Consider the following 13,624-nt stretch of genomic DNA (forward strand, 5'->3'; position numbering starts at 1 on the left):
TTTTTAAGCGTTTAGAGCATGCTGAGATAACATGAGTAGAATCACCACAGTAAAAGCACAACCCATTTTGACGTCTATGACTTTGTCGCTCAATTCTGGTCAGAGTTCGGTCACATTGCATAGACTCAGGTCTCTGTTCAGGAAACACCGCCAAAGGATGAGCAGATTTGCGCTCCCGCAAACGCCGATCAACCTGAATGGCTAAAGCCATAGAATCACTCAGACTTGTAGGGGTGGGAAACCCCACCATAACATTCTTAACGGCCTCAGAAAGACCTTCTCTGAAATTTGCAGCCAGGGCACACTCATTCCATTGAGTAAGCACCAACCATTTCCGAAATTTTTGACAATACACCTCTGCTTCATCCTGACCTTGAGAGATAGCCAGCAACGCTTTTTCTGCCTGATTCTCAAGATTAGGCTCCTCATAAAGCAGTCCAAGAGCCAGAAAAAATGCATCCACATTAAGCAATGCAGGATCTCCTGGCGCCAGAGAGAAGGCCCAATCTTGAGGGTCGCCACGCAACAAGGAGATAACAATTTTAACTTGCTGAGCGGAATCACCAGAGGAACGAGGTCTCAGAGATAGAAATAACTTACAATTATTTTTAAAATTCAGAAACCTAGATCTATCTCCAGAAAACAACTCAGGAATGGGTATCTTTGGTTCTGACATAGGGCTATGAATAACAAAATCCTGAATACTTTGCACCCGTGCCGTAAGATGATCCACACTAGAAGTCAGAGTCTGAATATTCATGTCTGCAGCTGAGCTCAAAACCACCCAGAGTTCAAGGGGATGAAAGAAGCTAAACAGACTGCAGCAAAGGAAAAGCGGGAGGAAGAAAAAAAAAAAATGTACTCAGGTCTTCTTTTTATCCCACTTCTGCGATGCATTAAACACTTTTAGGCCTGCTATACTGTTATGATCCTTAGTGGTTGAGGATCACAAATTACTCCAGCTAAGTAACAAACATAGGACAAGCTCTAGGGAGGTGGCAAACTGGACTGACCGCAAATCTGAACCTATCCAAACACACTAGAAGTAGCCGGTGAACGTGCCTAAAAATCCTAGACGTCTCGAGCCAGCCTGAGGAACTAACTACCCCTAGAGAGAAAGAAAGACCTCTCTTGCCTCCAGAGAAATAATCCCCAAAGATATAGAAGCCCCCAACAAATAATAACGGTGAGGTAAGAGGAAGGCACATACACAGGGGTGAAAACAGATTCAGCAAATGAGGCCCACTAATACTAGATAGCAGAAAATAGAAAAGGGAATCTATGCGGTCAGTAAAAAACCCTTACAAAATATCCACTCTGAGATTTCAAGAACCCCCACACCAACTAACGGTGTGGGGGGAGAAACTCAGTCCCCTAGAGCAACCAGCAAGTGAGAAAATCACATTTTAGCAAGCTGGACAAGAAACATAATGAATGCTGATAATCAAAAAATGAACAAACAAAAACTTAGCTTGTCTTGGAGAGACTGGGAGCAAGGTAGTCACAAGGAATCTGAAGAGCACTGAATACATTGATAGCAGGCAAGGAACTGAGTATCCAGGTGAGCTAAATAGGAAACCAACCAAGGATAACGAACCAGCTGATGCTGCCAACCTGCAGAAAGACAACACTACACAGTACCGCTTGTGACCACTAGAGGGAGCCCAAAAATAGAGTTCACAACATTAAACGCCAATTTACTTCTGCCCCTGTGTTGCGTCAGCCGGATGTTTCTCTTCCATTTCAGGTTGAGGTTGACACTTCTGAGATTGGGGCAGGGGCCGTTTTGTCTCAGAGGAATTCTGATGGTTCCTTGATGAAACCGTGTGCCTTCTTTTCTCGAAAGTTTTCGCCTGTGGAACGTAATTATGATGTCGGCAATCGTGAGTTGTTGGCTAGGAAGTGGGCATTTGAGGAGTAGCGACATTGGCTTGAGGGGGACAAGCACCGTATTATGGTCTTGACCGATCATAAGAATCTGATTTACCTCGAGTCTGCCAAACGGCTGAATCCTAGACAGGCCCGATGGTCCCTGTTTTTCTCGCGTTTTCATTTTGTGGTCTCGTATCTTCCGGGTTCTAAGAATGTTAAGGCTGATGCCCTTTCTAGGAGCTTTTTGCCCGATTCTCCTGGGGTCCTTGAGCCGGTCGGTATTCTGAAGGAAGGGGTGATTCTTTCTGCCATCTCCCCTGATTTACGACGGGTTCTTCAGGAATTTCAGGCTGATCCTGACCGCTGTCCAGTGGGGAAACTGTTTGTTCCTGACAGATGGACTAGTAAAGTGATTTCTGAGGTTCATTGTTCGGTGTTGGCTGGCCATCCTGGGATTTTTGGTACCAGAGATTTGGTTGGTAGGTCCTTTTGGTGGCCTTCTTTGTCACGGGATGTGCGTTCCTTTGTGCAGTCCTGTGGGACTTGTGCGCGGGCCAAGCCTTGCTGCTCCCGCGCTAGTGGGTTGCTTTTGCCTTTGCCGGTCCCTAAGAGGCCTTGGACGCATATTTCTATGGATTTTATTTCAGATCTTCCGGTTTCCCAGAGGATGTCGGTTATCTGGGTGGTTTGTGACCAGTTTTCTAAGATGGTTCATTTGGTACCTTTGCCTAAATTGCCTTCATCTTCTGAGTTGGTTCCGTTGTTTTTTCAGCATGTGGTTCGTTTGCATGGCATTCCGGAGAATATTGTATCCGATAGAGGTTCCCAGTTTGTTTCTAGGTTTTGGCGGGCCTTTTGTGCTAGGCTGGGCATTGATTTGTCTTTTTCGTCCGCATTTCATCCTCAGACAAATGGCCAAACCGAGCGAACTAATCAGACTTTGGAAACTTATTTGAGGTGCTTTGTGTCTGCTGATCAGGATGATTGGGTGGCTTTCTTGCCATTGGCTGAGTTTGCCCTTAATAATCGGGCTAGTTCTGCCACCTTGGTTTCACCATTCTTTTGTAATTCTGGATTCCATCCCCGTTTTCCTTCAGGGCAGGTTGAGCCTTCTGATTGTCCCGGGGTGGACTCTGTGGTTGACAGGTTGCAGCAAATTTGGGCTCATGTGGTGGACAAGTTGGTGTTGTCTCAGGAGGAGGCTCAGCGTTTTGCTAACTGTCGCCGGTGTGTTGGTTCCCGGCTTCAGGTTGGGGATCTGGTCTGGTTGTCTTTCCGTCATGTTCCTATGAAGGTTTCTTCCCCTAAGTTCAAGCCTCGGTTTATTGGTCCTTATAGAATTTCTGAGATTATCAATCCTGTGTCTTTTCGTTTGGCCCTTCCAGCCTCTTTTTCCATCCATAATGTTTTTCATAGATCTTTGTTGCGGAAATATGTGGTGCCCGTGGATCCCTCTGTTGATCCTCCTGCCCCGGTGTTGATTGATGGGGAGTTGGAGTATGTGGTGGAGAAGATCTTGGATTCTCATTTTTCAAGGCGGAGGCTTCAGTATCTTGTCAAGTGGAAGGGTTATGGCCAGGAGGAAAATTCTTGGGTTGTTGCCTCCGATGTTCATGCTGACGATTTGGTTCGTGCCTTCCATTTGGCTCGTCCTGATCAGCCTGGGGGCTCTGGTGAGGGTTCGGTGACCCCTCCTCAAGGGGGGGGTACTGTTGTGAATTCTGCTCTTGGGCTCCCTCCGGTGGTTATAAGTGGTAGCGCTGCTGTCTTTGGATCACAGCAGTCATCAGGTGTGTCCACTTCTGACTGGGCTATTTAGTCTTGCTTGACCCTTTAGTCAGTGCCAGTTGTCCATTGTTCCTGGAGGATTCACATCCTTTCCTGGTCTCTCCTGCTTGCTGTTCATTTCAACAAAGATAAGTTCTGGCTTTGCTTTTTGCAGTCCACATGCTGTGGGCCTTATAGTTCAGTTCATTTCCATGTTTTGTTTTGTCCAGCTTGGTCTGTGCAAGGATTTGTTCAGCCATGCTGGTATCTCTGGAGATGCAGATATACCCTCCATATCTTTAGTTAGATGTGGAGACTTTGTATTTTCTTAGATGTGGAGATTTTGTATTTTCTGTGGTGGATATTTTCTAGTGTTTTATTACTGACCGCATAGTACTCTGTTCTATCCTTTCTATCTAGCTAGAACAGCCTCCTTTGCTAATTCCCGATTTCAGTCTGCGTATGTTATTTCCCTCTCCTCTCACAGTCAATATTTGTGGGGGGCTGTCTATCCTTTGGGGATTTTCTCTGAGGCAAGATAGTTTTCCCTTTTCTATCTCTAGGGGTATTTAGACCTCCGGCTGTGACAAGGTGTCTAGGGAGTGTCAGGTACATCCCACGGCTACTTCTAGTTGCGGTGTTAAGTTCAGGGTCTGCGGTCAGTACAGGTACCACCTTCTCCAGAGTGCTTCTCATGCTGCTCCTAGGCCACCAGATCATAACTGGTCCGGGCCTGGCACACGCCTACTGTCATCCACACCAATGTACCTAGCACCCACACTCAACAGGCGCTGTTTAACTCTCCTCCAGACTGATGACAATTGTGCTCCTAACTGATCTTCCTCCGGAACGCCGGAAGAGCCCCTCTGACTTAAAGTACAAAATTGAGGATGTAGCCCGTAAACACAAAAAAACGGAGACTCCCCAGACGACTCCTGACGGTGATTATTGATGGCAAATTCAGCCAAAGGAAGGAACGTAGACACTCCTCCTGGTTATCAGAGACAAAGCAGCGTAAATACTGTTCCAAATTTTGGTTCATACGCTCAGTCTGACCATTTGACTGAGGATGAAACGCCGAAGAATGAGACAACTTGATCCCCAGCCGTGAGCAAAATGCTTTCCAAAATTTTGCCACAAACTGAGTACCCCTATCAGACACGATGTCAGACGGAAGCCCATGAAGTCTGACCACCTCCTGCACAAATACCTGAGCCAGAGTCTTAGCGTTAAGCAACGAAGGCAAAGACACAAAATGCGACATTTTTGAAAACCGATCAACAATCACCAAGATAACTGTGTTCCCAGCTGAGGAGGGCAAGTCAGTGATAAAATCCAGGGAGATTTCCGTCCATGGCTTACTAGGTACTGTACCTCGGGAGGAAGTAGTGTGCCAACAGGACGGGAGCGGGGCGTCTTAGCCCTAGCGCACGTGGTACAAGCTGACACGTATGAGACCACGTCCTGTAGGATCTTGGGCCACCAAAACCGACGTGACACCAACTCCAAGGTACCTCTAACCCCTGGGTGGCCAGCCAGGACAGCATCATGATGCTCCGCCAAAACCTTTAAGCGGAGATGAAGCGGTACAAAAGATTTGTTGATGGGAAGCTCAGACGGTTCCTCCTCCTGAGCCTCGGCAATCTCAGCCTCAACCTCGGTAGTGAGAGCCGAAACCACAACACCCTTTTGGAGGATGGGTACAGGATCCTCCCGAGGTTCTCCCCCCCAGAAAACACCTGGACAGAGCATCCGCCTTAGTGTTTTTAGACCCTGGTCTGTAAGTGACAACAAAGTTGAACCGCGTGAAAAACAATGCCCAGCGAGCCTGCCTGGGAGACAGATGCTTGGCTGACTCCAAGTACATCAGATTCTTATGATCGGTAATAACGTAACTTGATGAACCAACCCCTCCAAGAAGTGTGGCCATTCCTCAAAGGCCAACTTGATTGCCAACAACTCCCTGTTGCCCATATCGTAGTTATGTTCGGCGGGCGACAGTTTCTTGGAAAAATAGGCGCATGGACGCAAATTACTCAAAGATGAGCCTTGTGATAGTACCGCCCCCACACCAACCTCAGATGCATCGACTTCTACAACAAAAGGTATTGATACATCTGGCTGCACAAGAATGGGGGCTGAAACAAAACTGTTCTTAAGAAATTCAAATGCGCGCACAGCAGCCTCAGGCCAAACGGAGAAATTGGTACCCTTTTTAGTCATGTCAGTTAGCGGTTTAGCAATGATGGAAAAATCCTTGATAAATTTCCTATAGTAGTTAGAAAACCCAAGGAACCGCTGAAGTGCTTTCAGGTTATCAGGCCGTTCCCAATGCAGCACCGCTTGCACCTTAGCGGCATCCATTTTAAAACCAGAAGCAGACACAATATAACCCAAATGGCATCACCAAATTTTCAAAATGACCCTCAGGGGTATTAAAAGCCGTCTTCCACTCATCACCTTGTCGGACTCTTATGAGGTTGTACGCCCCCCTGAGGTCAAGCTTGGTAAACCACTTAGCACCTGCCACCTGGTTGAACAAATCTGGTATCAGTGGCATAGGGTATGGATCACGAACCGTAATCTGGTTCAACTCCCTGAAATCCAAACATGGGCGTAATCCACCATCTTTCTTCTTCACGAAGAAGAACCCTGCTGCCACAGGCGAGGATGAAGGCCTGATGTGCCCTTTGCTCAAACTTTCAGCAATGTAATCCTTTAACGCTTGTCTCTCTGGACCGGAGATGTTAAACATCCTTGCTTTAGGCAATTTGGCCCCTGGTTTAAACCTGATAGTACAGTCATAGGGATGATGTGGCGGCAACTCTGAACAACCCTTCTCAGAGAACACATCCACAAAATCCAGAAGTGACTCCGGAACGCTTGAAGACACAGCAGACACACATGTGGCCAGGCAATTCTCCTGGCAGAATTCGCTCCACTGAATTATGTCCTGAGTTTTCCAGTCAATTACCGGGTTGTGCATAGACAACCATGGAAAACCCAAAACCACCTGAGCAGGAAGATTCCTGAGCACCTTACATGTAACCTGCTCGGAATGTAAAACCCCAATGTGGAGTTTCACCTCAGCCACAAATTCAGTAATCTCCCCCTGTGAGAGAGGAGCAGCATTGATGGTGACCACGCGGATAGGATGAGGCAGTTTTTCAATCCTAAGGCTATGTTCACACGCTGCGGGTTTTGCTGCGGACCCGCAGCTGTTTTGCAGCTGCGGGTCCGCATCCTTTTTCCATGTAGGTTACAGTACAATGTAACCTAATGGAAAACAAAACCCGCTGTGCCGACGATCCTTTTTTTCTGTGGAAAATCCGCGCGGATTTTCTGCAGAAAAAAAGAAGGAGCATGTCACTTCTCGGTGCAGAATCGCATAGATTCTGCACCCATAGAAATGCATTGAACCGCTAACTTCCCGCATGGGGCTGTGCCCACGTTGCGGGAAGTTAAGCGGATAATGTGCCGATGGTACCCGGGGTGGAGGAGAGGAGACTCTCCTCCAGGCCCTGGGAACCATATTTGGGTGTAAAAAAAAGAATTAAAATAAAAAATCATGCTATACTCACCTCTCAGCGCTGCCCGCGGCGTCCGGTCTCAGTTGCTGTGCCGAACAGGACCTGTGGTGATGTCGCGGTCACATGACCGTGATGACGCCGCGGTCACATGACCGTGACGTCACGAAGGTCCTTGTCGGCACAGCCGCTTGCAGCGCCGGGGAGATCGCGACGTCAGAGGGTGAGTATAGCCAATTTTTATTATTTTTTACATTACTATTGATGCTGCATATTGCTGCATATGCAGCATCAATAGTACAGCAGTAATCCCGCAGCGGAAACCGCGGAACAAACCGCGATAAATCTGCAGGGATAACCGCATTTGCCCTGCAGATTTTCAATTCCGCTGCGGGATTAACCCGCAGAGGAACCCGCAGCGTGTGAACGTGGCCTAAAACCGGCTGTGCGCGCAAACTCCTCATCAATGAGATTTGTGGCTGAACCACTATCCACGAAAACAGTAATTGGCAGCTCTCTGCCAGCGATAATAACCTTAGCAGGGAGCATGCATTGAGAAACCACCATGGAGGATATACATAAGCTCAGATTGGTCTCCTCCACACCCTCTGAGCTTAGAAGTTTTCCGCCGTTGCGTTTTTCTTAGACAGCAGAGGACAGATGTTAATAAAATGACCAGTTTTACCGCAGTAAAAACAGGCTCCCTGCTTCCTGAGCTCAGGGGCTCGACGCTTCACATGTGACACCCCTTAGTGATTTGCTTAGGCTCCGTGGGCTCACCTGCAGCAACCTCACGTGAACCTAAACCCTCTCCCATAGGCGATGCCTCATGCTCCCCCTGACGCAAACGGCGATCAATACGGACAACCAGACTTATAGCGGAGTCTAGAGAAGTAGGAGTCTCGTACATCAGAAGGGCTTTTTTATCCCTTCCAGAAACCCCATGAATAAACTGACTCCGCAGCGCTGAATCATTCCACTGTGTATCGATCGCCCAGCGATGAAATTCAGAACAGTAATCCTCTGCAACTCGCTCCCCCTGGCGAATAGTGCGTATCTTAGATTCTGCTAGAGCCATTCTGTCAGGCTCATCGTAAACATTTCCAACACAGGAAAAAAAACTCTCCACAAAGTCAAATGCAGCAGAATCAGATGGCAAAGAAAACGCCCATGCTTGGGGATCCCCGCTTAACAATGACAACACCAGGCCCACACGCTGAGGCTCATTACCCAAGGAGATCGGGCACATACGGAAATATAGTTTGCAAGCTTCACGAAAAGAAACAAATTTACTGCGTTCCCCAGCAAATTTTTCAGGCAAAGGAAACTTAGGCTCAGCAACTCTACCTGTCACTCCAGCTTGCAAATTAGATACTGCTAGTCCTTGATGCTGCACTGCCCCCCTCAACTCAGTGACCTGTAGGGAGAGCGCCTCCAACTGGCGGGTTATGGAAGTCATGGGATCCATGACAAAACAAAAAAAAAGGAAACCCCTTTTTTTGTTTTTGTTTTAAAGGCCGATTATAATGTCACGGGAAGACTAGGTGGGCAAGAGCTAATAACCCGGGCCCCTGCAATTTCCCTCAGACTAGGGAAATCCTGACTGACCCTCTACCTAGAGTTTACACTGATGGTGTGCATGTCTAGGCCTCGACCCTCGCCCTGTCTCCTGTTTCAACCCTAGGCTGAAACCACCGCCCACCACCCAGTGAAAAGATTATACACCTATACCCACAGTTAGCACAGACAAGGATAACGGAAAATATACACCACGCCGCAGTCACTCAGGTCTCTACAGAGATGCTCTACAGAGATTTTTTTTTTTTTTTTTTTTAACTGTGTGCTTAGGGTCATTGTCTTGTTGGAAGGTGAACCTTTGTCCAAGTCTGAGGTCCAGAGCACTCTGGAAGAGGTTTTCATCCAGGATATCTCTGTACTTGGCCGCATTCATGTTTCCTTCAATGACAACCAGTCATCCTGTCCCTGCAGCTGAAAAACACCCCATAGCATGATGCTGCCACCACTATGTTTCACTGTTGGGATTGTAATGGGCAGGTGATGAGCAGTGCCTGGTTTTCTCCACGCATACCGCTTAGAATTATCACCAAAAAGGTCTATCTTCATCTCATCAGACCAGAGAATCTTATTTCTCATAGTCCCAGAGTCATTCATGTGTTTTTAGCTCTATACGGGCTTTCATATGTCTTGCACTGAGGAGAAGCTTCCGTCGGGCCACTCTGCCATAAAGGTCCAACTGGTGGAGGGCTGCAGTGATAGTTGACTTTGTGGAACTTTCTCCCATCTCCCTACTGCATCTCTGGAGTTCAGCCACGTGATCTTGGGGTTCTTCTTTACCTCTCTCACCAAGGCTCTTCTCCCACGATTGCTCACTTTGGCTGGACAGCCAGGTCTAGGAAGACTTCTGGTGGCCCCAAACTTCTTCCATTTAAGGATTATGGAGGTCACTGTGCTGTTAAGAACCTTGAGTACTGCAGAAATTCTGTTGTAACCTTGGCCAGATATGTGCCTTGCCACAGTTCTGTCTCTGAGCTCCTTGGCCAGTTCCTTTGACCTCGTGATTCTCATTTGGTCTGACATGCACAGTGAGCTGTGAGGTCTTATATAGACAGGTGTGTGCCTTTCCAAATCAAGTCCTATCAGTTTAATTAAACACAGCTGGACTCCAATGAAGGAGTGGAACCATCTCAAGGAGGAGCACAAGGAAATGGACAGCATGTGACTTAAATATGAGTGTGTGAGCAAAGGGTCTGAATACTTATGACCATGTGATATTTCAGTTTTTCTTTTTATTAAATTCGCAAACATTTCTACGTTTCTGTTTTTTTGTTTTTTTTTCAGTCAAGATGGGGTGCAGAGTGTGCATTAATGAGGAAAAAATGAACTTGTTTGAATTTAGCAAATGGCTGCAAATAAACAAAGAATGAAAAATTTAAAAGGGCTTTGAACACTTTCCATACCCACTGTAAGTCAGTATTTTGCTATTTCTCTCCCCCATCATTATTCCATATTTAAAGGGGTTATCCTTTTTCTGGGAAAGAAAAAATGTGTAGCAATTTTTTTTTTAATTGCTCACTTTTTCAACCCATTAATTCAGTACAGATGTTTTGCCAGTACTTGCTGACAAGCTGCCAGGTTGTGACTACTGCAGCCAATCACTAGCCTCAATGGTTATGTGACTTATTTCCTTGCCTGATGTTTCAGAGCTGAGTAGTGAGACCATAAGTACATGTGACTGCTGAAGCCATGCCCAGTGAGCATGTGCAGGCAGCTAATCAACCAAGCCTGACCTGGACCATCAGAGAATCTGCACAGCATCAGCAGAGGATTTAAGATGCGATGAGTGTTTATTTTTTTTATTACATTTGCGACTCTCTTTAGAAACTGGACCAGCTTTTAATATATAGAGGAGGATAATACAGGAGAGGCAATAAAATGTCTACAAGAAATAGTCTCTGCCCCTGGACCACAGTGCCTATAAGGGCCCAAACTAAATGCATTTCCAGACATCAGCAAGTGATGAGCCTAACCTATAACAAGGGGGACAGACTGTGTAAAAGTAAGGACACTGGAGCAATATTCATCATGGGTCCTACAAGTGCTTCTCACAAAATTAGAATATCATCAAAAAGTTAATTTATTTCAGTTCTTCAATACAAAAAGTGAAACTTATATCTTATATAGTCATTACAAACAGAGTGATCTATATTAAGTGTTTATTTCTGTTGATTATGGCTTACAGCCAATGAAAACTCAATAGTCATTATCTCAGTAAATTAGAATAATTAACAAAAAAAACCTGCAAAGGCTTCCTAAAGGTACCGTCACACTAAGCAACGTCGCAGCGATATAGCCAGCGATCTGTGACGTTGTAGCGTCCTAGGTAGCGATATCGCTGTATTTGACACGCAGCAGCGATCTGGATCCCGCTGTGAAATTGCTGGTCGCTGCTAGAAGGTCTGCACTTTATTTGGTCGCTAGGTCGCCGTGTATCGCCGTGTTTGACAGCAAAAGCAATGATACCAGCGATATTTTACACTGGTAACCAGGGTAAACATCGGGTTACTAAGCGCAGGGCCGCGCTTAGTAACCCGATGTTTACCCTGGTTACCAGCGTAAAATGTAAAAAAAACAAACAGTACATACTTACATGCGTCCCCCGGCGTCCGCTTCCCACACTGACTGAGCGCAGTAAAGTGAAAGTGAAAGCACACGTCACCGCTGTGCCCTGCTACTGCCGGCGCTCAGTCATTGCAGGAAGCGGACGCCGGGGGACGCATGTAAGTATGTACTGTTTGTTTTTTTTACATTTTACGCTGGTAACCAGGGTAAACATCGGGTTACTAAGCGCGGCCCTGCGCTTAGCAACCCGATGTTTACCCTGGTTACCCGGGGACCTCGGCATCGTTGGTCGCTGGAGAGCGGTCTGTGTGACAGCTCTCCAGCGACCAAACAGCGACGCTGCAGCGATCGGCATCGCTGTCGCTATCGCTGCAGCGTCGCTTAGTGTGACGGTACCTTAAGTGTTTAAAAAGGTCCCTTAGTCTGTTTCAGTAGGCTCCACAATCATGGGGAAGACTGCTGACTTGACAGATGTCCAGAAGGCAGTCATTGACACACTCCACAAGGAAAGCAAGTTTTGCATTTCATTTGGAAATCAAGGACCCAGAGTCTGGATGAAGAGTGGAGAGGCCACAATCCAAGCTGCTTGAGGCCTAGTGTGAAGTTTCCACAATCAGTGATGGTTCTGGGAGCCATGTCATCTGCTGGTGTAGGTCCACTGTGTTTTATCAAGAACAAAGTCAGCGCAGCCGTCTACCAGAAAATTTTAGAGCACTTCATGCTTCCTTCTGCTGACAAGCTTTTTGGAGATGGAAATTTAATTCTCCAGCAGGACTTGGCACCTGTCCACACTGCCAAAAATACCAATACCTGGTTGAAAAACAACAGTATCACTGTGCTTGATTGGCCAGCAAACTCACCTGACCCTAACCACATAGATGCATTGTCAAGAGGAAGATGAGACACCAGACCCCACAATGCAGATGAGCTGAAGGCTACTATCAAAGCAACCTGGGCTTCCATAACACCTCAGCAGTGCCACAGACTGATCGTCTCCATGCCACGCCACATTGATGCAGTAATTGATGCAAAAGGAGCCCCGACTAAGTATTGAGTGCATTCACTGAACATACATTTCAGTAGGCCAACATTTCAGATTTTAAAATAATTTTTCAAGCTGGTGTTATAAACTATTCTAATTAACTGAGATAATGACTTTTGGGTTTTCATTGGCTGTAAGCCATAATCATTAACATGAACAGAAATAAACACTTGAAATAGATCACTCTGTTTGTAATGACTCTATATATGAGTTTAACTTTTTGTACTGAAGAACTGAAATAAATTAACTTTTTGATGATATTCTAATTTTGTGAGGTGCACCTGTATGTCCACACATTAAGGGTAAAGCCAGATGAAGAGGCCACGTCTTAGCCATGGTGTGGGCATGAAGTGGCCGGAAATCGCAGCAGCAATTATCTACTGCTGTTTGGTGATTGTTTAAAAGGGCTCTGTCAGCCCAAACTGATAGTATAAACTACGTGCACAGCATTGGAGGGGTAAAGCTGGTATAAATATCACACCTTCAGATGTCTGTGAAACACGGTCAATGTATTGACCACCATGATTTGACCGGTCTCTCGTTCAAGACTATAGAACCTCATATATGTCTTAAGAAGCCGATGAGTTTGTGTCAGTAGACCAACGGCCAGTCTTTACATCAGAGTCCGTACCCAACAAGTTTTACAGACATCTCAATTTAGTCCTAGTGGTCTAATCGCTTCCTCTGATCTGCAGAAACTGAAGCTTAATCGAACAACCTGAGGCACAAGACCAGAACCTATTCTTGAGATATACGTAGAATGGGAAATGTATTCCGTATGTGGACATGCCATGAATGTTAGATGGGAATAACCCTTTAAATGCATTACAGTGTGGGTGTGTAACTATTCGCAAATTTACTGTTACTCATTTAAAATGAGGTCTAATAACATCAAAAACTACATTTTATCAGATATGCAAATAAGGTTGCACGTGCTCAATCCTATGTAAGCGGCCTCTCATAGTCTTCACTGATGGCTCCAGCATAGTAAAAGGCTGATATTTTTATCAGACAGAACATTGAACCAGAGAGTAGAATAGATGTAATGACACATTTAAGAACTTTTAAATTGATGGACTACCCTTAATAGGTCATCAATATGGGGGTGCGACACCTGGCACCCCACCGATCAGTTGTTCCGATAACGGACGGACCTGTTTGGAGCTGCATGGCACAGCTCCAACAACTGCATAGTGGCCGCAGTAAGGTACTGCAGCTCCACCCTTATTAATTTGACTAGGGGCGGATGTGAAGTACCCATCCCCGTCCGCCGCCA

Source organism: Ranitomeya variabilis, chromosome 4 (genome assembly GCF_051348905.1).
Source record: "Ranitomeya variabilis isolate aRanVar5 chromosome 4, aRanVar5.hap1, whole genome shotgun sequence".
Taxonomy (NCBI): domain Eukaryota; kingdom Metazoa; phylum Chordata; class Amphibia; order Anura; family Dendrobatidae; genus Ranitomeya; species Ranitomeya variabilis.